The sequence below is a fragment of the Myotis nattereri genome, assembly GCF_964212035.1.
Source record: "Myotis nattereri genome assembly, chromosome: X".
NCBI classification, from domain to species: domain Eukaryota; kingdom Metazoa; phylum Chordata; class Mammalia; order Chiroptera; family Vespertilionidae; genus Myotis; species Myotis nattereri.
The window spans coordinates 19,744,375-19,770,744 of record NC_138078.1 but is presented as its reverse complement, the minus strand read 5'-3'; the positions used below and the strand labels follow the sequence as shown (position 1 = coordinate 19,770,744).

The 26,370-nt window shown below is 39.3% G+C and overlaps 1 protein-coding gene across 1 annotated transcript in view; it reads right to left on the bottom strand.

The window, feature by feature from the left end:
* Positions 1 to 26,167, bottom strand: part of IL1RAPL1 (interleukin 1 receptor accessory protein like 1) — a gene marked incomplete at its 3' end in the record, with an annotated part of 1,430,596 nt that extends 1,404,429 nt beyond the window's left edge. The window contains exon 1 of the mRNA XM_081115397.1: positions 25,418 to 26,167. The remainder of the gene's footprint in view (positions 1 to 25,417) is intronic.
* Positions 26,168 to 26,370: the final 203 nt, after the last annotated feature.

Sequence of the window (26,370 nt, the reverse complement as noted above, 5' to 3'; positions counted from 1 at the left end):
CAGATTGTAAAAGAAATGCTGGTTAAGCTAACCCTTTTAGAGTTAATCTTGTAAGCACCAAGGATTTATGGGAGGATTTTAAACAAAGGAACAACAGGATCAGGTATAAAGTTAAAGATTGATAAAGATCATTTTACATAGATAACAGTGGTTGTCAATAGTATTACCTATGGATCAAAAAGAACACCAAGGGTAAGAACAACAGTGATCATGGAGACTCTGTATGGAACTTGGAGAGTTAGAAAGAAACAAGTGGGTAAAGGGAAAATGTATAATCAAATACGCCTCTCAAAGGGATACTGGATATTCCTGCATTCAAGCAGCTACTTTGTGCTAGCCACTCAATAGCTTTTCTTGAAGCAATAATAAAGGAAGCCTTGTTCATCATTGCAGCTGGCTAGATCTGTCCAATTTACAATTTCCCCCAAACTCAATCACTACATTTTTTTTCCTCTTTTACATTAAGGACTATTGCAATTTGCATTTGATTTTAGATTCAAAATTTCAAATTAAAATCTGTCACTTATTTAAAGCATTCACATTTTAATGTCAGTCTGAACTTGGTACTGTCCATTCCATGTAACTGTTTCATTCTGTAAAGAACAGGGAAAATCAGCACTTAATGGAAGTTGCATCACTTATAGAAGTTATAAAAGATAAAAATATATTTCCTTCCAAATCATTTCACATTTTCTCTATGTTTTCCATTAAAATGCACATCTTAAATTATGTCCATTTGGGGGCTTTTACATTTTAGTTGTAAACCTTGCCAATAAACTGAAAGTAAAATGTTCTTTTAAATGGGCTCTCTATCTCAAATCATTTAGACCTTTAATTGTCCTAGTATGTTGAGTTTTTAAAGGATAAGTTATAAAACAATATATGTAATTTGACTAATAGCTCTCTACTTACAAAAGTTATGATTCAGCTATCCACATTTTGTAGCTCCCTAAATTCCATGCTTTGATAGTAGTATTGTTTTAATAAAGTGAGTCATGAACAGCAATGATTACTCAGTCTCTAAAGATTAAGGTAAGTGGTAAAGATTAAGGTAACGCATTTTCTCAGTTAGAGAAAAGACAGAAAATGAGAATATAATGATATCTATTTAGATTTTATTATGATCTAAATATCACTTTAAGTGAAGTGGTCATTCAGGAACAACCAGCAAAACTCTTCTATATTTTGAAAGGTTTGTTTCAATCTTTGGTGGCCTGATCATACAGAAAGTATACTCTAAATTGACTGGTGCTTTCAATGTATAAACAGAATCACTGGTCTCTACAAGGTCTGTATATCAAACTAGAAAAGAACTGGACTTCAAATCAAAGAAAAGAATGTATCCCTAGCTGGTTTGGCTCAGTGGACAGAGCATCGGCCTTTGGACTGAAGGGTCCCAGTTTCAGTTCTGCTCAAGGGCACATGCCAGGATTGTGGGCTCCATCCCCAGCAGGGGGAGTGCAGAAGGCAGCTGATCAATGATTCTCTCTCATCATTGATGTCTCTGTCTCTCTATCCCTCTCCCATCCTCTCTGAAATAAATAAAAATATATTAAAAACAATAACAACAACAAAGAGACTGTACTTACTTGGTACCTGAGTAGATCATATGATACCACAACTACCCACAATAGAAAGCCAATCAACAACCTATATAATAAAAGGGTGACATGCAAATTGACCCTAATGGCAGAATGACCGGTTGCTATGACACGCACTGACCACCAGGGGGCAGACACTCAACACAGGAGCTGCCCCCTGGTGGTCAGTGTGCTTCCACAGGGGGAGTGCTGCTCAGCCAGAAGCCAGCTCATGGCTGGCTAGCACAGTAGCAGTGGTGGGAGCCTCTTCCACTTCCGCAGCAGCACTAAGGATGCCCAACTAGAGCTTAGGCCCACTCCCCATGAGTTGGACATCCCCCAAGGGCTCCTGGGCTGCCAGAGGGATGTCTGACTGCCAGCTTAGGCCTGATCCCTCCGCGGAGCAGGCCAAAGCCAGCAGATGGATATCCCCCATGGGGACCCAGACTGTGAGAGGCCTCAGGCCAGGCTGAGGGAGCCCCTCCCCCCCAAGTGCACGAATTTTTGTGCACCGGGCCTCTAGTAAAGGTATAATATCTAAAGACAAAGCAGTGTACACAAGGCCCTAAAGCTATGCACTTCGATCTGCTGCAGTAGGAAAACTAAGTGTTGACAGATTCATAGCATCTTGTATTTGTATAGACCCAAAGGCATCCAGGCCCACGTCATGCCCTCAGGAGAGAAACTTTGTCTACCAAGGAAAAAATCAGATCTTGGATATTAGAACCCCTGCACACAGACTCTTCAGATACTGTTGGATCCTGTACAGATGGACTCTGCTATGTGCGTGGTGAACATAGACATTAAATATTACTCTCAGGATTTTAATAGAAGGATCGCATCTATGTAAGCATGGCTTTTTTCTCAACCCACTAGAGATACTTGAACCCACCCACCTGTAACTATTCTGAAATAGTCAAACTCCATCCACCCACAATCAGCAGAAGAGTACAAAGTGAAGTAAGCATAAGTGGCAATGAAAACCCTAGAAAAAGTGGTTCTTGCTAAAATGGAACAAAACTTACAATGTTTAGATCTATGGTAACATCCAGGAAATAATGTGAAGTTTGCTATTCTTCTCTTTCCCCCTCCTTCTTCCATATCTCCCCCATTTTCTGCTGGTAAAAATATCAGTGAACTTTAGCAGGAATAGGTGAATATCTGAATATATCAAACTTGGAGAAAAGAGATGAAGGTGAATGGAGAACACTCAAGAAAATAAAAGAATAAGAAAAAATGCAAAAGATCTATTCACAAAATAGTGAATAGTGGATTCCAAAGTCAAAATTCTTAAAAAAATTTAGTGGAAGAAAAAAAATATATATATATATACATAAGTGTATCACTCACCCCTTACTTAATGTAAGCCTCTGTATCTGTAGTTAGAGATCCACAGAATAAACTATGGGCACATTCTGTCATCTTATTTAATTACACAAGGGTTGGCAGGCAGTAAAACATTTGTAAATTATCTGGAAAAGACTAAGTTATATGAATGCAATATAGAAGAATGAATGTATTTTATTAGAATAGGCAACTGGTGATTGGGAAAGAGACAGAATTAGAATACCCATTCAATAGTCAGAAATAATACTTTTTGTTTTGACTTACAAAAGGCTTCCAGTTATAACTATTTTTCAGTGTTTCTACAAATATAGAAAAATAAAATATTTATTTCTATTGAATGCCACACATTAAACCTCTATTTATGATACACATAAGAATACCTCATTACATTTATTTTTTCTATTTATAAAATGTGGAAAAGAACCAAAAAAATTAAATATGTTGAATAATCAAAACTGTCATTGGATCTACCAAAAAAAATTGGTTATTCATTAATATGCATTCTTGGAATATCATTTTTGTCAGCTTTTTAACTCTTGAGAAGTTCTCAGTAACCTTATAAATTATCTTAATACAATATTTTTTTAAAAAAATCATTTAACTACATCATCTTATGTATTTATTTATTTATTTTTAAATTTATCTTTATTGTTGAAAGTATTATAGGTGAACCCATTTTTTCCTCCTTTGACCCTTGCCCCACCAAACCTCCCCCCCCCACTTCACCATACTATTATCTGTGTCCATGGGCTATGGATATATGCAGATAAGTTCCTTGGTTAATCTCTTCCCTCCCCACCTACCCCTCCCTGCCTTCCCTCTGAGAGTCCGCAGTCTGTTCCATGTTTCATGTATATGTACATCATCTTATTTAAATCTTCATAACAGTACCTTTAGGAATTGATGATTATTATCTCCATTTTATAACAATATTTATTCATTTAACAATTTTTCACTAAATGTGCATTGTTCTTAGTGAAATAAACAGACAAAGATCCCTGCCTTTATGGAGCTAAAACTCTAGTGATAACCAATAAACATTATAAAGAAGAAATTTATGAAAAATGTTACAAGGTAAGAAGTACTTACAAATACTAAAATGTGGACAAGGAAATCAGGAGTGTGGAGGTGGTTGTGTTGCAATTTTAGAGGGTGTAGTCAGGGTAGCTGACACATAAATGCCAAAATTACACATAAAAGATAACATTGATGGAGGTGAGAAAGTTAGTCTTGAGAAATAATGCTCCAGATAAAGAGAACAGCCAGCTCTTGCTGGTGTAGCTCAGTTGTTTGAGTGTCATCCCATGCATTGAAAGTTTGCAGTTCGATTCCCAGTCAGGTCCTATGGCCAGGTTGTGGGTTCAATCCCCGGTAGGGGGCATGATGGAAGCAGTCTATAGATGTCTTGCTCTCACATAGATCTTTCCCTTTCCCTCTCCCTTCCTCTCTCTCTAAATATCAATAAAAAAATCTTTAAAAAGAAAACAACAAAAAAGAACAGCTAGTGCAAAGCTCCAAAAACCAAGAACTTACCTGGCATGTTCAAAGAATAGCAAGTTTAGGATGAAGAGAAATAAGAAAGTGAAAAAAAAGCTGGGTGAGTATAGGGGAAATGAAGTCAAAGTAGGAATGCAGGCCAATGTCTCTAGGCCAGTGGTCGGCAAACTGTGGCTCTCGAGCCACATGCAGCTCTTTGGCCCCTTAAGTGTGGCTCTTCCACAAAATACCAACTTCTGCCCATGAGCCACAAAGTTTCAATCGCACTGTATATGTGCGCCCGCACATGTTATTTTGTGGAAGAGTCACACTCAAGGGGCCAAAGAGCCACATGTGGCTCGCAAGCCGCAGTTTGCCGACCACTGCTCTAGGCAATTATAAGTACAGTATTTTGCTTTTACTGTGAGTAAAACCAGCAACCTTTGCAGGGCTTTGAGCAGTAGATTGACATGTCTGCCTTCCATTTTCAAAGGACAATTGTGATTGCTATGTGGAGAGCAGATTGTAGAGGGCAATGGCAGAGGCAGGGAGTCAGTTTGGAGGTTACTACTGCAATTTAGGAAAGCGGTCATGGAGGTTTCAACAAAGTTGATAGTAGTAGAAGTGGTAAGAAGTGGTTAAATTCTGGTTATGTGTGAAGACAGTACCAACAGGGCTTGATGACATTAGATGTGGTGTATGAGGGAGGGAGAGGCATGGTGGATAATTCAAGATCTTTGGGCTGAACAAATTAAGGGATAAAACTGACATCAAGCCCAGCTGGCATGGCTCAGTAGTTGAGCGTTGACCTATGAACCAGGAAGGAGGTCACGATTTAATTCTGGGTCAAGACATACGCCCAGGTTGAGGGCTTGATCCCCCATGTGGGGTGTGCAGGAGGCAGCCAATCAATGATTCTCTCTCATCATTGATGTTTCTAGCTCTCCCTCTCCTTTCCTCCCTGAAATCAATTAAAAATATGTATTTATAAAATGAGATCAATTGAGATGGGAAAACTGAGAGTAAGGTAGATTTGGGTGGGGAAAGAGAAGGTCAGTTTTGGACAAGGTAATTGACAAATGTCAAGTAGGTGGCGATAGCAGATAAACAGTTAAGTGTGTTTGGAGTTCAGGAAAGAGAACAACGTGGGGGTATAATTTTAGGAGTTGACAAATGGTATTTATAGCTATGTGAATGGATGAAATCACTAAAGGGTGAGTGTAGACTGAGGAGACGACTCAGAGCTGAACGATAGGGCTTTCCAACATGAAGGAGAGAGAAGGGAACAGACCAGCAAAGCAGACTGAAAAGGAGTAAACAATGAAATAGAAGTTAAACGAAGAGATTTTGTTATTCCAAAAGCCAAGGAGTGACCCACTGTACAAATGCTGCTCACAGATTAGTCAAATGAGTATGGAAAATTGACCATTGGATATAGTGAAAAAAGTAAAGAATATTCTGAACTGCTATTTTTAACACATGTTAAACTATTAAAATAATAAGGATTACTATTTAATATGTAGCTACTATTTGTCAAGCACTGCATGATACGCTTTACCAATGTTAGTTTTACTTTTCCCTATAATCCTAAAGCATGGATTTTCAACCTTTTTCATCTCATAGCACACATAAACTAATTACTAAAATTCTGTGGCACACCAAAAAATATATATAATATATTTTTACTGACCTGACAAAAAATGGATATACATCTGATTCATTCACACCAGACTGTTGTGTTGGCTGTTTTCATTTTTTTTTATTTGGCAGTCTAAGGGAAAGAGGTCAGTACCCTGACTAAATAATCAGATATTTCATTTTTAAAAAATTCTTGTAGCACACTGGTTGAAAATTGCTATCCCAAATATAGGTATTCTTTTCTTTTTAGACATTTGGAAACCAAAACTCATAAACACCAAGGTCCTACAGCTAATAAATGTTAAAAGCCAAAACTGGAACTCAGGCTTACTTTGGTTCTAATGCCAATTGTAGTATAACATGATATCTTATGCAATAATGGGAAGATATATTAATTTAACTAGGAAGGAGAGTAAAAATGAAAATTCAATGATTTTTTAAAAGCTCCTTCATAATAGCTACTTCCATGTAAGGGGGGGAAAACTATGAAGCTAAAAATATGAGTTTTGTCACATAATTTATTTACAGAAACGGTAGCTGCCTAAAATAGGCTCCAGTCTATTCCTGCTTCACTCACCTTAAAAAATTATTGTCCTTGGCCAGTGTAGCTCGGTTGCCAGTTCAATTCCTATCAGGGCACATGCCCAGGTTGTGGGCTCTGACCCTGGTAGGGGGCGTGCAGAAGGCATGTTTCCCTCTCACATTGATGTTTTGCTGTCTCTCCCTCTCCCTTCTTCTCTCTCTAAAAATCAATAAGAAATCTTTTTAAAAATTATTGTCAGGCTGAAACCGGTTTGGCTCAGTGGATAGAGCGTCGGCCTGCGGACTGAGGGGTCCCAGGTTCAATTCCGGTCAAGGGAATGTACCTGGGCTGCGGGCACATCCCCAGTGGGAGATGTGCAGGAAGCGGCTGATCGATGTTTCTCTCTCATCGATGTTTCTAACTCTCTATCTCTCTCCCTTCCTCTCTGTAAAAAATCAATAAAATATATTAAAAAAAAATATTGTCAGAATAATGGTCCTAAACCATTGTTTTCTACATTATCAATGTAGCCAAAACCTTTCACTATAAGTTCTCAGTCCTCAGCCTGGCACTCCAGGTATTTGATCAATTAACCTGGAGGATGTGATGGGCCTATGTTCTGACCTGAGGGATGGAATAGATACTACCTTTACTACATAGACTACATAGATAACATTGCCTCATGAACAAAAATTTTACAATGCAAAGGCCTTATATCTACCAAGCTGGGCTAACTGTGTTTCTTCATTAAACTCCTCTTTCTCCTATTATGCTGAGACCAGCACACCTTGGGAAATACCCCCTCCTTCCTCCATCTCTTCCTTCTATCTTTCCTTTCTTTGATAATTATTAAGTCACTAGAGGCCTGGTGCATGAAGTCATGCGCCAGTGGGGTTCCTCAGCCTGTGGGATTGGGCTCAAACCAGCTCTCTGACATCCCCCAAAGGGCCCTGGATTGCAAGAGGGTACAAGTCAGGCCAAGGGACCCCACCAGTGCACAACTGGGACTGGGGAGGGATGAGGGAGGGCTCCAGGGGGTGTCCAGCCCCTTCTCGCTCAGTCCCAATCAGCTGCACCCCAGCAGCAAGCTAACCTACCGATTGGAGCATCTGCCCCCTGGTGGTCAGTTCACAGCATAGCGAGTGGTTGAGCGGCCTTAGCATATCATTAGGATATTACCCTTTGATTGGTTAAACAGCTGACCAGATGACTGGACACTTAGCATATTAGGCTTTTATTATATAGGACTAGAGGCCCGGTGCACAAAATTTGTGCACTCAAGGGGGAAGGGGGGGTCCCTCAGCCCGGCCTGTGCCCTCTCGTAATCTGGGACCCCTCGGGAGATAGCGCCCTGCTGGCTTAGGCCTGCTCCTAGGTGGCAGAGGGCAGGCCCAATCCCTAGGTGAAGCCCCTGGTCGGGCTCAGAGCAGGGCCAATTGGGGAGTTGGGTCGCCGCCCCCTGTCATGCACAGAGCAGGGCGGATTGGGAGGTTGCGATGCCACCCTCAGTCACGCTCAGGGTAGGGCCGATTGGGGGGTTGGGGCACCGCCCCCTGTCACACTCAAGGCAGGGTCGATGGGGAGGTTGCGGCGCCACCCCCTGTCACACACAGAGCAGGGCCAATCAGGGGGTTGGGGCGCTGCCTCCTGTCACGCACAGAGCAGGGCGCATCAGGGGGGTTGGGTCTCCGTACCCTGTCACGAACAGAGCAGGGTTGATCAGGAGGATGGGGAGCTCCCCCCTGTCACGCACAGAGCAGGGCCCATCAGGGGGTTGGGGAGCTCCCCCCTGTCACACAAAGAGCAGGGCCCATCAGGGGGTTGAGGAACTCCTCCCTGTCACTCACAGAGTAGGGCCAATAGAGGAGTTGGGGCACCGCCCCCTGTCACACACAGAGCAGGGCTGATCAGGGGGTTGGGGCACCGCCACTCTCACACTCAGGGCAGGGCCGATGGGGAGGTTATGGCTCTACTCCGTCACACACAGAGCAGGGCCTTTGGCGGGGGGGGTTGAGGTTGGTGTGCCGCACCGTGTCACATACAGAGCAGGACCGATAGGGAGGTTGTGGCCCCACCCCATCACACACAGAGCTGTAGGGCCATCAGGGGGTTTGGGCGCTGCCCCCTGTCATGCTGATCCCGGTGCTGGGAGGCCTCTCGGCTCCGCTGATCCCGGTGCTGGGAGGCATATTACCCTTTTACTATATAGGGTAGAGGCCTGGTGCATGGGTGGGGGCCGGCTGGTTTGCCCTGAAGGGTGTCCCTGATCAGGGTGGGGGTCCCCACTGGGGTGCCTGGCCAGTCTGGGTGAGGGGCTGATGGCTGTTTTCAGGCTGGCGGGTGACTGAAGCTCCCAACTGCTCCTTTTTTTCTTTTTTTTTTTATTCTGGGCCAGCTTTAGCTCTGGCTCCAGCTCTTAGGCCTCGCTGCTGAAAGCAGGTATCTGGTTTGTTTGGGTTCTACAATCAAAACACAGTATCAACTCCAGCTCTGAGATCCCGGCCGGCTGAAAGCTGGTTTCTGGGGTTTTGTTTAGCTTCTATATTTGTTACAATGTTTCAAACTGCAAGCTCAGAGGCCGGCAGCGGCAGGCGGGGAATGTTGGAGTATTCCGTCACTGAAGCAAGCAAGCCTCATGTTCGCTTCCAGCTGCCTGGCTGCCGGCCGCCATCTTGGCTGGCAGTTAATTTGCATATCACCCTGATTAGGCAATGGCAAGGGTAGCGGTAGTACGCTAATTACCATATTTCTCTTTTATTAGATAGGATACTATGGGCCAGGCACTCTCCTAGGCACCAAAGAGATGGGATCAACTAGACCAACCGTGAGCAAACTACGGCCCGCGGGCTGGATCCGCCCCGTTTGAAATGAATAAAACTAAAGAAAAAAAAAAGACCGTACCCTTTTATGTAATGATGTTTACTTTGAATTTATATTAGTTCACACAAACACTCCATCCATGCTTTTGTTCCAGTCCTCCGGTCAAGTTTAAGAACCCATTGTGGCCCTCGAGTCAAAAAGTTTGCCCACCCCTGAACTAGACAGATGAGATCCTGTTCTCTCAGCCTTACATTCAAGTGGAGGAGACACACAGAAGTAACATTTTTAAAATGGTTAATTTGATGAGAAAAAGACATGGCTATTGGTGGCTTGGGAACACATAAGATTCTTAGGATAAAACAGTCCTCTCTGGTGGGGAACACTTAGCATTTAGAAATCAAAGTAAAGAATTGTTTAAACTAAAGGCAGAAGTACATCGGAGGGAAATTCCACGCCCCTCACAGTATTACCAGGAGCCACAAAGTCCTTGCTTTAAGCTTATTTTATTCAATGGTCAGTGTCCTGGTTTATATAGACCTTTTTGTTTTTTTGTTTTGTTTTTTTAATTTTTTAAAAAATATATTTTATTGATTTTTTACAGAGAGGAAGGGAGAGAGAGATAGAGAGTTAGAAACATCGATGGGAGAGAAACATCGATCAGCTGCCTCCTGCACACCTCCTACTGGGGATGTGCCCGCAACCCAGGTACATGCCCTTGACCGGAATCGAACCCGGGACCTTTCAGTCCGCAGGCCGATGCTCTATCCACTGAGCCAAACTGGTCTCGGCCCTTTTTGTTTTTGTTTGTTTGTTTTTATGGTTATATGGTTTTTTTAAATTTTGGGGTTTTTTTTCATCTTTATTGTTGAAAGTATTACATATGCATTTTTCCCATATTGACCCCCTTCACCATCCTATTGTCCATGTCCATGGGTTATGCATATATGCATACAAGGTTTTTGGTTGATTACCTCCCACCCGCTCAACCTCCCTTGCCTTCCCTCTGAATTTCCACACTCTGTTCCATGCTTCCATGTCCCTGGATCCACTCTGTTCATCAGTTTATTTTGTTAATTAGATTCCAAATATGAGTGCGATCATGTGGTACTTGTCTTTCTTTGACTGATTTATTTCACTTAGCATAATACTCTTCAGGTCCCTCCATGCTGTCTCAAAGGGTAAGAGATTCTTCTTTTTTACTGCTGCATAGTATTCCATGGTATAAATTTGCCACCAGCTTTTTATCCACTAGTCTACTGATGGGCACTTGGGATATATAGCCCTTTTTGGTTTGAACATTGAGGTTAGTATTCAACACATTTTATGCATTGCCCTCAATTATCCCACACTTTAATATTCCCAACATAAAATTAGAACAGGTCTTATAAAAACAAGTTCTCTAAGAGACTGTCCTTGGTATTAAATAATTTCCAGTTAACTTTTGAGATACTTAAAAAGTAAATGTATGTATATACAAATATACTTTTGGGGTGCTATAATTCTTTCTTGGAGTGGTAAAGACTTAATTATAGTGGCCAGGTCTATTTAATATCTGTGACTTATCTAATGATTCCAGTAAAGTTAAATTAATTTTCTTAATATCTTCCAGATTATAAAAACTTGACTGAAGCTACATGATGAGGCTTTATCATATGTATTCTTTTTATACTTTGGTAATCATAGCCATAGTAACATTAACACTAACAATAAAACTAATAAGATTGGGCTAGGAGGAGTTCTGAAACTAATAAAGGATGAATTTAGATCTACTAGGATTTGAATATTTGATTCTAGGAAATTGAGAGAGTCAAGAAAAATGCTTAGAGCAGTAACTCACACCTTCTCTGATTACAATCTTAAGAAATTAAGGCTAATTTTAATCTTGGAAACAGGAAATAGTAATTATGTTTCTACTTAAAAATATAGATGAGGTTTAAGTAGCCTCTGATGCAGTCTGTTCCAATAGGAATCATTCATCTCCCATACCACCTACATAGCTCTTGAATAGGAAAGTTAAAATAACATGACTTACTTTAAGAGATGTGACACTGTATGCAAAGCTAAAATCAGTTGATTCACTTGTATGAGGATAAAAGAAAAGTCTATTGTGCACAAAGAGCATGTTGCAAATAGTAAACATAGAACAACTTGTGATCCTGGGGACTTGAAATCATATTGAATGAAAAAAATATAATAAATATTTTGAGATTTTGAAATCTCCATGTATTGGGAAAAAATGCCCGGGCTGTGTGGCTCAGTGGTTGAGTGTTGACCTATTAATCAGGAACTTACGGTTTGATTCCCTGTCAGGGCACATGCCCGGGTTGTGTGTTCAATTCCAAATAGAGGGCATGCAGGAGGCGGCCGATCTATGATTCTCTTTCATCATTAATATTTGTATCTCTCTCTCCCTTCGCTCTTCCTCTGAAATCAATAAAAATATTTTTAAAAAATAAAATAAGATGTATATCAGTAAACACAAGGGGAGTATTATGGAAAAGGAGTATCTTCACTGAGTTCTTAGTCTTTTAAAAATACTATAAACTTTTTTAAAATTATAAAAGACATGTCAGGACCAGAAAAGGAATGGACCAATTGTTTAGAGCAGGCCTGGTGATAATGGTGAGAAGTAAGTTTTTATTTTAAGAGAAATTTTTAAAAATACTTAGCAGTGTACATCTTTCATTGCTTTAGCAATGAGTAAATTGCTCATTCTAGTGCTTGCATTTAGCATTTGGAAGATAGACAATCTGGGATTATTTGCTGAACTGAATTGAATTGATTATCTAGTCAAATGCCAGGTCAAGTGAGGGGGAAAACAGTCAAAGTAGTTGTTTATTGATGTGAATATCAGTTAATGGATAATTAGTTGAGTTATAATAGAGAGATTTTATATATCTGCAAGGAGGTGTACTAAGTTCATTCCTATTCAAATTTTCTATGATTTAATGAGTGGTTTCCCATTTAGACACAGCCACTAGTTCTAAAAATTACTGCCACAATTGGTCTCAGTGTATTCAATTTGATTGAATATCTTTACAGGAAATAAAAAACAGAAGGTACTCCCTGTCACCTCACTAGAGCTAAAGAAAGCATTTAAAAATTGAAAGTAATGGCACTTCCCTCACATTAAGGAAATAAATTAATATTTTTACATAATATTAAAAGTGAATAGTGTTATATGAAACTCTTCCTTTTCAGTGAAAATTGAACTCTAGGATATATTCTTTCAATTATTCTTTCAATGATTTCAAATTCATCATATTCAAAACTAGACCCCCACTAATCCAAATCACAGACTGACTGATCCTAATAATGAAACACTGCTTTCACTCTGTTATGTACCAGTAAGTTACATTCAGCTCATTCCATTGCCACTCAGTTTAAGTCTTGCCTTCTGCCAACATTCACTATCCCTTTATAGCCTTGTCCCACACAATCCAAATAATTGTCTTATTATCTTTGGAGTTCAGAGAACTTATCCTTGAGGTGCTCTGCTTCATTTCCTTGCCCCTTCCCTGACCTCCCACCAATTCCTCCTCTTAACCTTGGAATCAAGCACATAAACCACTGAACAAAAATGGGTCCTATGTACACACTCAGGGCCTCGATTTTCAACTCTTTCCTTTCTTCCTATGGAAGTCCAGGGAAAAAAGGAGATGCTCATTAAATATTGATCGTCTGTATTCCTCAGAAAACCATCCTCTGAAATTTACATAGAACAAGGCCTTGTACTCAATAATATTTAGTGTCTTTACCCCTTTAAACAAATATTTAAGATTTGCCAGTATTACCTAAGTAATTCCTCTGGTATTATTGCAGCATGCCTCAAGGGAAAAAGGAATACAATGTCCTTGTTAGAGCTTCCAAATACCTCTGTTCCCATCTTCTTGGGCTAGGTATTCATCCTGTAGCTGAGGGTTCAACAGCTGGGTCCCTCTCTGGGAACTACCACCAAAAGCTGCAGGAAAGTTTCTTGCTCTAGATTATACCCCCTCCCCCAGGGTAGCGCACAGCCAGTGACTACCTGATGTAGGAATAGAAAACCTCGACTTGTGACTCAATTTTATTTATTTTTTAAAATATATTTTATTGATTTTTTTTACAGAGAGGAAGGGAGAGGGATAGAGAGCTAGAAACATCAGTGAGAGAGAAACGTCGATCAGCTGTCTCCTGCACACTCCCCACTGGGGATGTGCCCGCAACCAAGGTACATACCCTTGACCAGAATCGAACCTGGGACCCTTGAACCTGGGCCAAACCGGTTAGGGCTTGTGACTCAATTTTAGACAAATTTGAAGGACCAATAGGATCTGCTAAAGCCTCAGTTGCAACCATATTTCAATCAGTTTCTTCCTCTGCCTTAGAAGCAGCTAAACCTTCTGTTTCCAGGGAACCCAATAGAGCACATCTGTCTTCCCCACTGAACCATAAGCTTTTGATGGCAAGAACTGTATTTAACATCTTCAGCCTGTATTAAGCACAATCCTTACAATAGATGGGGCCCTCAAATAGCATTTCTTTTTAAAATGTTTTTATTTGAGAGAGAGAGAGAGAGATCCGCTGCTTCCTGCACACTCCCTATTTGGCATCAAGCCCACAACCCAGGTATGTGCCCTGACCAGGAATCGAAACTGGTGACCTCTTGGTACATGGGGACAACACCCAACCAACTGAGCCACATCAGCCAGGGCTTAAGTAGTATTTCTTACTCATTCACATGAAGTTAATCAATTAACGTGCACATTGGAAGGAGTGATTCTGCCAATTCAATAGGATCAAAGGACAATGCTTACCAAGGGCAAGCATAAGACACAGTTGCTGAACAGTAATCATCTGATTATTGTGGCAGTACCAGAATTTCAGCATCGGAGAGTCTTAGCATATGCCATGTAGTTGCAAAGGGCTTCAGACTTGAAAATTGAAGCGGAGTTGGTAGGGCACTTCGAAGAATATTGAGGAAAGCATCCAATATCCATAATAAAGTGTGATAGGAAGAGGAAGGGAATACTGACAGACTGAGAGGATTCTGCTGATGCCCTCCCAAGGAGCAGCATAGTGCACCCACTGATCGCAGACATTTTTTAAAGTACAAATTCCTTTGCTCCATTCCACCATTGAATCAGAATCCTCAGGGCTAAGCTAAGTTTTAACAACAACTAGACTATGTTACTTGTTCTTTTAGCTGACTCCTAATAATCATGCATGTAATATTTAGCTTATGCTTAAGCAAATTGACTTCCTTTTCATTTTATCTTCCATGTTTGGCCATTTACCAACTTACTAGAATTTTCAATATGTAGTGGTCAGAAATAGTAAAAAACAAACAAACAAACAGAAAAACACCCCACTCTCTACTGGTTTCTTTTCTTCTACTTATTAGAAGTGTATATAAAGTATTTGATAAGGGAAATAATTTAAACATGGGTAAATGAGGGTTTTTTTAGGGGGTTCACTTTGAGATTTCCATCTACAATTAAAAATTGTTATAATTACTGGTAGTTAGAAGACTTAACACTTGCTATGAATAAATCTATAATAGACTCTAAAGCAGTGGTTCTCAACCTTGGCTGTACATTAGAATCACCTGGGAATCTTTTTAAAATCCCGATTTCTGGGCCTCATCCTCTGGAAATTGTTTCTTTGTTACTAATGTTGTGGCCCCACCCCATAACAAAGAAACAGAATTTCCGGAGGATGAGGCCCAGAAATCAGGATTTTAAAAAGATTTCCAGGTGATGCTAATGTGCAGCCAAGATTGAGAACCACTGCTCTAAAGCATTATTCTTTTTCCACCTGATCTTAATACAAAGACATTTTGGAATTTATATTTTCACCTTGCCATTACATTATATAAAAAACTTTCCTTTTTCTTTTCCCCCCACCAAGCTGCCTTTTCCAACTTCTCCTCCCTCCCAAATTAATTGCCACTTTTGGGTCACTTTGCTGTTGCCATCACTGTAAAGAAAGAAACTTTAAACATCCTCATTGAAGAGTTACATTTAAACCACAGCTTGTTTGCTAGGATAGGTGGCAACTTTTACTACTACTAAGCAAAGATAGTTGGAATGGATATGGCCTGTTAAAGAATGCCTCCTTCTGCTTTAAAGAAACACACTAGTTATTTTTTCAATTCTTTTTTAAATTTATCTTTATTTTTTTAAGTATTATAGATGTCCCCTTTGTTTTGTGTGTGTGTGTGTGTGTGTGTGTGTGTGTGTGTGTGTGTGTTCCCATTGACCCCTTCAACCCTCTACCCACCCACCCCTCGCAGGCCTTCACCACTCGATTGTCTGTGTCCATGGGCTATGCATATATGCATTCAAGTTCCCCAGTTAATCACTTCCCATCCCCCACCCCTACCCCTGCTTTCTTTCTGAAATTCATCAGTCTGTTCCATGTTTCTATGTCACTGGATCTATTTATTCATTAGCTTATTTTGTTCATTAGATTCCACGTATGAGTGGAGAGTATTATACTAAGCGAAATAAGCCAGTCAGAGAAAGAAAAGTATCACAATAGTTCATTTTAAACTTTGGCCTCTGTATTTACCTAGCACTAGCAACAGTGCTTTAGCCTTAGAAAGGAGAAAAGAAGAAAGGAAATGAAGAGAGCCCATGATGGCTGTTTGAGAACAGGAGTTCAACATGAAGAAATATGGAGTGAACATGGGATTCAGGAGTCCTTGGGAAATTCAGAAAACTAGGAATGAAAGGTATCCTGGAGATACAGACTCATAATTTATTCCTCTTGTTCCTAAAGCATAAATATGAGTAGGTCATAAAATGTTCTGTTTTCCTTATGCTCATGAAACCCCATTCCCTTGGCTCCTGCCTGTCTGACCTGGAGACTTGGGGCTCCAGCCTCATAGTCTTACATTCTGCATCCCATACTCCATTCTCTGGGGAAAGCAAAACATCAGCTCCTCTCTAAGCATGCTCCCTTTGCTCCCACTTACAATATCTTTGTTCTTGATCTCCCCAACTACCTGGAATGTTATATCTTCTCCACACTGGTGTGAAACCCTGCAAAGTTTATTGTAAACCTCACCTCCTTTAACAAGCCTAATACTTCCAAGTGTTCTGACCCTTCCCTGAGCCTGTGCCATACCTCCTAGAAGTACTCATAATAGACTACCTTGAATTACAGGGAGAGCTTGGGAGATAGGTCACTGGTGGGGCCTCCTTGCCTTTTCTGTACTGACCTCTTTCCCAGTAGCTTTGTATGCTCCTACCTGCAGAGAACTCTATATGATTTTTTTTATCACCTCCTACCCCAGACTAACCATCTTTAGGCCTAGACATGTGACATCACTCACCTCTATATCCTATGCAGACCCTCTTCTAGTACCCTGAACACCAAAGGCCCTCAAATACCTAAGCTGGGAGTGGAATGAAGGAAGGTAGAATAGGCTGAAGAAGAAGCAAGTGGAAGGAGAGAAAGGGGGAGGGAGGGAGGGAGGGAATAAGGAAAGAAGGGCCAACCATTTTTTTCTCCCTCAGTCTATTTGTAGGTTACAAATTACCTAATATTAATCCTCTCTATCCTTTATTACTCAATTTTCCTTTTTTACTTTCCTAAATCAGCAGTTTTAGTCTCAGTTTACAATGCAGCATAGATTGAGTGAACACTGATCTAAAACTGATCTGCTGTTGCTAAATGCTTAAGCATTTGGTCATGTAAGAGTGATGTACTAATGACCTACTATATCCACACACAATGCTGGGCTCTGGAAATACAAAATAGACAGGCATTGGCCTCCTAGAGCTAAGCATTGAGCGCTCACTCCTTGGGATGAGCATACCCGCTGACATGAGCAGCTTGCTCTCTGACTGTGTTATTATGTGCCCTGGAGGAGAACCCCGACAAGGGAAAGCAGCAGAGTCCACAACCCCTAGAGACCCCTTGAATGCATTTACACTGCACACTGTGGAGCTGGGAGTCTCTTGGGTGCCATTCAGGACTTGTGTCATGGTGAGAACAATTAGGGGCTTTAAGGGGGGTATTGGAAAGCCAAGCACTGAGAACCACCTGATTCATTTGTTACATTCAAATTTTCTCTCTTGGCCCCATGAAGCTTTGTGTACACAAAATACCATTCTAAGCCTCTCAGTTTTCTGTCTTTACTGCTGTGTTTAGCTCCCCTGTGTTCCTTCTGAAATAAAGTTAGCAGAGAGTCTGGGAGCATTAAATTCATAGTCAGTGTCATTCCTTCAGATAGGTGTGTTAGACAGCTGTCTGCACAATAAGATTGGAGGTCACTACCAGAATAAAAGTATGTCCTCCACAACCCCTGTCCACCTTATCATAAAAAAATGCAGTCTACTGAAACTATTTTCCCTGGATCAGAAAAAAAAAATTAATGGCATATTTTCTCCAAATTTCAAAGCAAGGAAGCCTACTATTTTAAACTTTTCACTTAGCATATTTTTTTCATATAGGTACATATTGCTTTTTTTATTTATTTAATTCCTTTATTGATTAAGTTATCACATGTGTCCTTATCCCCACATTACCCCCCACCCCCTCACTCATGCCCTCACCCCTCTGTTGTCTGTGTCCATTGGTTAGGCCTATATGCTTGCATATAAGTCCTTTGGTTGATCTCTCTCCCTTACCCCCGCCCTCCCCTACCTTCCCTCTGAGGTTTGACGGTCTGATCGATGCTTCTCTGTCTCTGGATCTGTTTTTGTTTATCAGTTTATGTTGTTCATTATATTCCATAAATGAGTGAGATCATGTGTTCACTTAGCATATTAACAGGGATTCATATGTTAAACATCTTGATAAAAATCATACGCATGCACGCACACACGGATGCACGCACACACGCACGCACACACACACACACACACACACACACACAACTGTATCTCCTTCATTTAGTATCTATGTGGTGGTAACTTGCCAAACATTATAAAAATAATACTGTCTTCATTATTCCCACATTGGTTCATTATTGTCTATTTAAGCAGAGTGACCCTGTTAAAGAAGTGAAATATGAAAACCCATTTCTTCAGAGTGGGATAAAATGTAGCTAAAGGATATTTTGATAAGACCTATTGGTGAATGTACTTAGGAAGCAAGAAGACAGCATACAACAGAGACAGTGATGGCAGTCCTAAACACCAGGGATTCCAGGGTGGATATGCAGGAAAATCAGGCAGAAGGAGAGGCTCCAAAGAAGAGCAGATCCCTGCAGGTGGGGAGATTCAAAGCGATTGAAGAAAACAGTATAGAACAGGCAAGAAGGCCCACCAGTGACCTATTTTCCCAGCTCTCACTATATTGTGTCTCCAGAGATCAAATGAGGCCAAGAAGGGCAGAGTGTACTTAAAATAAAAAGTCTACCAATTCTGAGTGGGGGCGCCATGTGAGTGATCATAAGTCAATAAAGTGAGAGTCCAAAGGATTAGATGCACTGAAATTAGCCTCAACAAGAACAATTGCTATGTAGCTAAAATACTCAACTGAGAACTTATATCATATCAAGAAACAGGAATCATGTATCATGGGAGAGCCAACAAATTGTGGGATCTCACAAACATAATTTCATTCTTCTCATCCAAAATTTCCCTGGGGGCTAAATTTACACCATGGGACATCCTTTACTTCTACACTGTATGTAATTTCTTTACAGTTTTTATGAGGCCACTGTAATCACCTCTGGCTATATTTATAATTAATTTTCATTCTGACAGCAATAAGAATAACACTTATTTTCTCTTTTAAAGTGCAATTATTAAAAAAATAAAGTGCAATTATTTTGCAATATCAGACAATTTTATGTTATAATAGTTGAATTCCAAAATTTGAATGTGAATTTCCTTGTGTTGAAACTTTGAATGTATGTTCATAGCAAGTCAGATACTCTAACTCCATTCTTCCAAAATCCAACTTCTTGGATCCAAATTCCACCACCATAAGCACTTGCCTTTCATTTTGTATATAAGATAAACATGATTCATATACATATGCAATGCAAGTATTTTGGCTCTAGATATATAGGCCTTTTATTTACAAAGATTGCAGGAGTTACTCCAAGGGGTCTAGAATCTTTCTATGTAGATAAATAATGTATTTCAAAGATGTAAGTATACCCTGTTGTGACTATTCACAGTCAAATTAATTTTAAAGAATTACTATGTTCATAATAATTTTATTATTCATTTTCTCAATCAGCTGATACTGAAAGAACAACTATGGTTAAGTGGTCTTCCAAATTTTTTAATTAAAAAGGGGAACTGTATACCACAAAATGATGAAGATCACTATACTAAGCCACAGTTCTATTATATGTAAATGTTGATAGGGTAAGAACCTACCAATTAAATCACTTTGATCATACCATGAGAAAATAAACCACTGTGAATAATTTTGTGATTATTCATACAGTGATTTATTGTAATTCACATAATTAACAAACACATTGAAAGAATGAAGGCCTATAATTATATGATCACAATGCACAGTCCATTTCTTTTTTTTTTGGTGAGTCCTAACTCCACACACAGCTTCCTGACTTAGGAAATTATTAAAAAATACAATCTAATTTTAAATATATATTCTTAAACATGCAGCCCTTGTATGAATATAATAATTCATTTAGTACTGTTTTTGTATTTTACATATATATACATTGTAACTATAACATACCCTTTGAATAGCCTGTTATGAAAAATATTACTTTTAATGTTTTCATATGAAAACAGGAAAGATCAGATTTTCAGAAGCAAAATATTAAAGTGCTTTGCTTTCTCCCTCTGCTTTCTCCACAGTTCACAGCTTGGCAGTTACAGATAGTGTGATAAGAAAGCAGCACTAGGCTGGTCAGTCATCCCTTCTCTAAAGCTAAAAGCCTTAGAAGTCTTCAAGTTTGGGCACCTGAATATTGTTTCTAAACAGAGGAACCAAAATACATTTCAATTAAAGATCTTTCATTGTAAGCCAGTGGTCAGGGTAAGCAGCAAGGGTATGTCCATCGAGCCATGTGGTTGGCTTGTAATGGAACTCTATCTGCAGTGTAAAATACTCCAGGGTGGCATTCTCTGGGTGAAAATTAAAAGCATAGTTGTAAGATGATTAGCAGAATTTGTCAAATAAACAAGCCTGTCTACATTCCTACAATATTCCCTAGTAAATCTGCTAGAGCAAATCTAAAGCATTCCCATGCGACAGAAGGCATATGCATTTTTAAAATATAGGAAACCAAGAAAATGCTTGCTATTTAAAAGCATCAGGGAAGTCATGATCATAAATAGGCATGATCACATTCATCTGGAACAGAGAAATATTGGGGATTCTTAAGGTAAAAAGCAAGATACTGAGAATTTAGGGAGATGCTCTTATAGCAGGAAAGTTCTTTAAGTTCATGTATACCTACTTTTATTTACAGCAATAATGTTCCCCTTTCCAATTCTACCCTAAAATATAAAACTATCTTTTTCTTTTTCACATGATTATCCAGTCACCTAAAAACATATATGGAAGGTCATATCACTAGCTATATCCTTCTCACATGTGGAAATGTATTTATGTTAAGACACAAGAACATTAAAGAAATGCAGTGATAATAGTGACACATGGGGGATTGCTTCCCCCTAAAGAACCTTAGCAATTATTGCAACTAGCACATTCCAAAACAGAACTATTATCTTTATATCTTTATGTCCTCTATTATGCTTAGTATTCAAACCCATTCTCCTTTTTTAAATAAACTGACAAATGAGGGTAGCTCTTTTGGTCAACTGACCCATTTTAAGTGGTAGCATCAAGTTTGTTTGTGAACAGTTGTGTACTCTTGTTACCCCAAACAAAAACACCTAAGTACTCAGGAGCATTTAAAAAGAAAAGCAATCAGCTTAAAACATTCTCACACACAAAGCCCTTTTTTACCATTCCTTAAATACTATTCAAAAGCAACTTTTTTTTCAGTTACTTAAGACAACTATATTCCCATCTGAATACTGCTGAAAAAAAACTGAGTGCTGAGTTAAAGTTAGCAATCAAACCTTGGAATTTATCTGTGTTGCTTACTCACTGGACAGCTGTAACTATACTAGAAAGCTAACTGTAACCAGTACTAGAAAGTGACTGTAAAGATTTACAATAAGGGTGTGAGAGAAAATGCACTGTTATGTTCATCCGACTTTGGGGAACCCTTAATAATAATAATGTCATATATCTCGAAGGTATAGTGTGATGGTAAGCACTTAGACGCACATCTTGTCTCTTTAGTGCAACATGTAACTGTTGTATTTTTAAATGATTCTTTTGAACACAGAGAGGTAAAATGCAAGGTCAGAAGTCACAAAGCTTGTAACTGACAGAGCCTGCAGTGGTGGGCAGGCCCTCTGACTCAGCCCCAAATTCCCCAATGCCTGATGTCTCAGAGAGCTGAACTCCTTCCTCTTTGAGATCCCTGATATAACTAATGGAAATAGGATTGGAATTTAATAAGAAAAATGCTGAGACTGCCTTATCTATAGCTGCCCAAATGGTGCCATTATAATTATGCTTTTTAAGTTGAGCATTACCAGAAAACTTGCTACTTTTAAATCTTATTAATCAACACTTGGGTGCTCTGGTTGCCACACATTATGGAGTAGTCTGCTTTATAAAAACACGAGATTTGCCAAACATCAAAGATTATATGGTTGTAAGGCAAAGTATATCCCAAACCCTTCAGGGTATAACATATGAAAAGATTCTGAAATATAAATCTTAAATTAATGCTAAAAGTTCAGTTCTTAAAATGTTTTTTTTATTTGTCATTTTAACAATAACACTATTTGTTCACATACATTGCAAACATAATAAAATTTCCTTTTAAAATGTTCTCTAGTTTTAGGAATACTGTGATTACTTGTCAGCTAAATCTGATTTTGCTAAAGCAACTGGTCAGGAAACAAAATTAATATTTTCTATATTTATAAATGGGATTTCTTGTATTTTCACAAATATTTTCTAATCTAACTATATAACCTGGGCTGACAAAATGGTAATAAACTAGAGAAATAGATATTCTATTTTAAATTACTCACTCTCTTCATGTTTAAGTGTTTATCTATTAAGCAAAGCTTTTTTATTATTGATTTGTAGGATGCCTAAGAAAAATGCCATAACCTGCCTCAGTTACATAATCCTCTCCAAAAGAAAGTAACAGGTTATAAAGTGCTATTAAAATGATTGAAACTGTCTTTCCTAATGTGAATATATGCAGTCTTCAATTAAAAGGATAACAATGATATGTGTATGTACGTTTCACGGTCATTGTCATTTTTAGAGACTTCTTTTCCTTTCTAGTATTACTTGTATCCACTACTGAGCTTATAAAGCCTCTAGATTATGCCATTTTGGTAACATGCATGTGATTTATGTCAGAAAACAACTGAGAATGTCATTTATAAAATATTAAAATAAGGAGTGCAGGGAAAAATCATTGCAGACTCTTCTGCACATAGTTGAAGACGAACAGCATGGAAGCAGCTGTAGTGTTACCCTGACCCCTGAAGGAAGGAATCAGGAGTTAACTTCACTTCCAATTTCCTATACAATATGAACACCAAACCTCCAAATCCACTGGCACAACATATCAGTGTTTGGGGCATGTCCTGCAAAAATAAGAAAGTCATCTCAAATATCAGAGCTCAAAATTTCATTCCACCATCCCACTATTCTGATTTGGGGTGAGCAGATCTTTTCAAAGTTACTTAGTGGATATCTAGATCCTGCACCTGACTCCATAGGAAAAAAATGAAAGAATCATTTCATCTCCATGATAAAAAAAAAAGTCATTTAGCCTTTTTTTTTGTAACATAAATGTAAAAGGAAATAGGAATGTAAAGGGAAATCGCACAACTAGGTGAGAAGAGAAAATTATTTAATTCAACAGGGTTAGGATTTTAGCAGGAGTTTCATTATGAGGGAATATATAATCCATTAAGGAAAAAAGATCCTAAAACAGTAGAAGGCCAAAAGGAGCTTATGTGTATCTTCTTTTAAAGAAAATCACAGCTCCAAATAAAAAATCGGGGAAAATGACATTTTATTCTGCAGTATTCCTTTCTCTGTACAGGGAGCACAGTACATTTATCTCATTTCATGGTAAAAGTCACAGGCAGCTGCAACATGTCCTTTAAGCCATTCAATAAGTAAAACTTGAAAATGGATTGCTCTTTATTCTGGGATTTGTTTTAAAACTGAACTCATTGCCATTTATTTTTAATTTAACAGGATATCATTACATTTGAAGGTTTTTACTTCTCTTTCCCCAGAGGGTTAAAATGGCCCAGAAACGGGTTGTCAAGGCAAAGATAAAGGTACCAAACACTCATTTCTAACACACTGGGGAGGCAATCGTTTTTATTAAGGGAACCACAAGACTGAAATCTGCATCAAGCTCTAGCAGGAAAAATGCAAGCAAGGACCCCAAATAGTCATTCTGTTCAGTCTTCATTTCAATAGATTTAACTTTCTTCTCAGTTGGGGTCACATATTTCAATCATTGGGCACAGAACTGTGACCTTGGATGGAAACATCAGTCCGGATTACTCAATGGGGCACTTGTGAAACATTGCGGACTCTCATTTCTGACTCTCCACGGGTGTGGCAAAAATTGCTCCTGTCCAGCCCTAAAGCTTACACGATCGACTGTCCCTCAGAAACTCACTGTGAGAAAACTCATGCTAAATTCGCCACAGAGATCAGGGTTTACAGGACCTTTGGAGCTAATCTCAGTCCGCCCTCCTCCTCCTCTGTTAACTGTTACAAGCCCTCAAAAGTTAATAGGGTGATGGAGCCTCTCTCTATACAATCATTTCATCTCACTATCGTTGACTGAAGCTCACTGATGTAATGAAGTTACATAATCACTGATTATGCACGACTTCCATCCATCTTCCTACATATCCACATATCTTCTCCCTTTCCCTTCAGATGAATCTACCCGGTGAGATTTATAACACATGTAAATGCTCCATTCTCTCATCATAGGTACTGAATATTGGACTTTAGCATTGCAGTACGGTGCACTGAACCATGTCATCAATATTGATTTTTTTATCCCATTTCCTAGGCAGAATATGTTTAAGCATCCTTCATGCTCTAGTCTCTAACTTTTTACTGGAAGGGTAAAATAGATGTGGCAGATAGGACGCATCCTCAACTTAAGGTTAAGGGAAGTGTGTAATTGCCTGCATATCCAAAGCTAGCTGCATTGCAATAAAAGGATGCTTTCTGGTTCCAAACCTTCGACTCCTCTGCACGTGGGTCACAGCTTCAGTTATTTAGGGTATTGGATAAGTAATTATATTATCGGCAATTGAACTTGAGGACAGAAAAGCATTATTGTGACATTTGAAATGATATTGCACTATTCTTTTCTCTTTTTTGGTCATTATTTTCAGCTTTTTCTTTTCTTTTTCATTCTGCATGATAATCCAATGGACAAAAAGTAACCTAGGGCACTTAATAATTTCCAGTAATCACAACCTAGAGAACAAATTAACAATGATTATCATCTTAAACTTTAAGAACTTGACAAGTGGGATGTCCCTGTCCCATTGCGGCTGTGAAATGCAGCAGAATGCTGCAGAGTTGAAAACATCTTTCTTTAAATAAATAAAAAGTAGCTCGTTTCATTTGAAATAGGGCTCTTTGGTAACTGTTCCTTACACTACTGCTACCTCTTCCAGAACACAGGAGCCACAAATATTGCATCCAAACAAAAGAGTGACTACCCAAAATTAATTCAAGACACTCTTCCATATAAAAATAATTGGAGGTGGGGAGTGATGCTCCAATTTATTTTTAATTACACTCAGAATACACACACACACACACACACACACACACACACAGGCACAAGCACACACACCAACACACCCAACTGCAGTTATTCCATTCAGTGCCAATAACGGCCACATCACAGCCATAAGTGCGATGCAGCAATCATCCAAGTCACCCATTCCCATTACAAACGCCCAAGTTTGCTCACGCCACTGATGGATTTGCATATATAAAATGACCTTACCCACAACAGTCTTCCAAATTTTTCTCCTCTGGATATCAGTCGGTAAGGTAATTGCTGGTCATCACAATGCGTATTCAGAAAAATCCACGTTTTACCCCCGTGTTCTTTTTCTTGTTTTGCTAGCAATTAATATCACGAACAAGATACCCATTCACAAATGCCAAGTTCACCATAAAAGCAGATAATTCCATACAGCTCTTCCCTACAAGACTGCCCCCAGTTAGTTCTCAAAGTGTCCGATTGTTTGGTGAAGATACAATCCAGGTGCAGAGCAGGGAGGGTGGAAGGAAGACTAGGAGAAAAAAGAAGAGGCAAATAGAAAAGGAGAGACTGAGAGAGGAGAGAGCAGAAAAAGAGGGAAGAAATTAGAAAAAAAAAAGGAAGGAAGGAAGGAAAAAGGCCAGTAAGTAAGGAAGTCTGTGAGCTCTATTTCAGGAACCAGAGTCTTGCTTGCAAATCTTTCGAATACATGTAGCCTCTCAGATCTTCTTGGTTCCCAAGTAAAATTTCCAGGTCCGGGATGCAGCCATAAGAAAGAATCCTATGTATATTTCACAAGTATCCTGCAATAACGGATCCAACGGGGTTTTCCTTGTACAGTACTGCTATGTGAAAGCACACAACCCCTGCTGTTTGGGAAGGTGTCTCCTGGGTCCTAGCTCTCTTCAGCAGCCCCCAAAAATGATTTTTTTGAAAAGAGTGGAGGGGGAAAAAAGCAGCTTTGCGTTTGCCGTGAATGATGCTAATCCTGAGCGAAAACGACAAGCAAACCACGAATACCACAAGATCTTGATAAATAGCCACAATCCACTCAGAATATCCCAGGGAAGAAGGAGCGAAAACAAGAAAGAGAAACTGCAATGCATAAATGATTCCAGTGTTTCTACAAGATCGGTTCATTTGATTGAATGCATTCTCTGGTTTGCTGCAAGTCATAAAGAGGATAGTGTTAC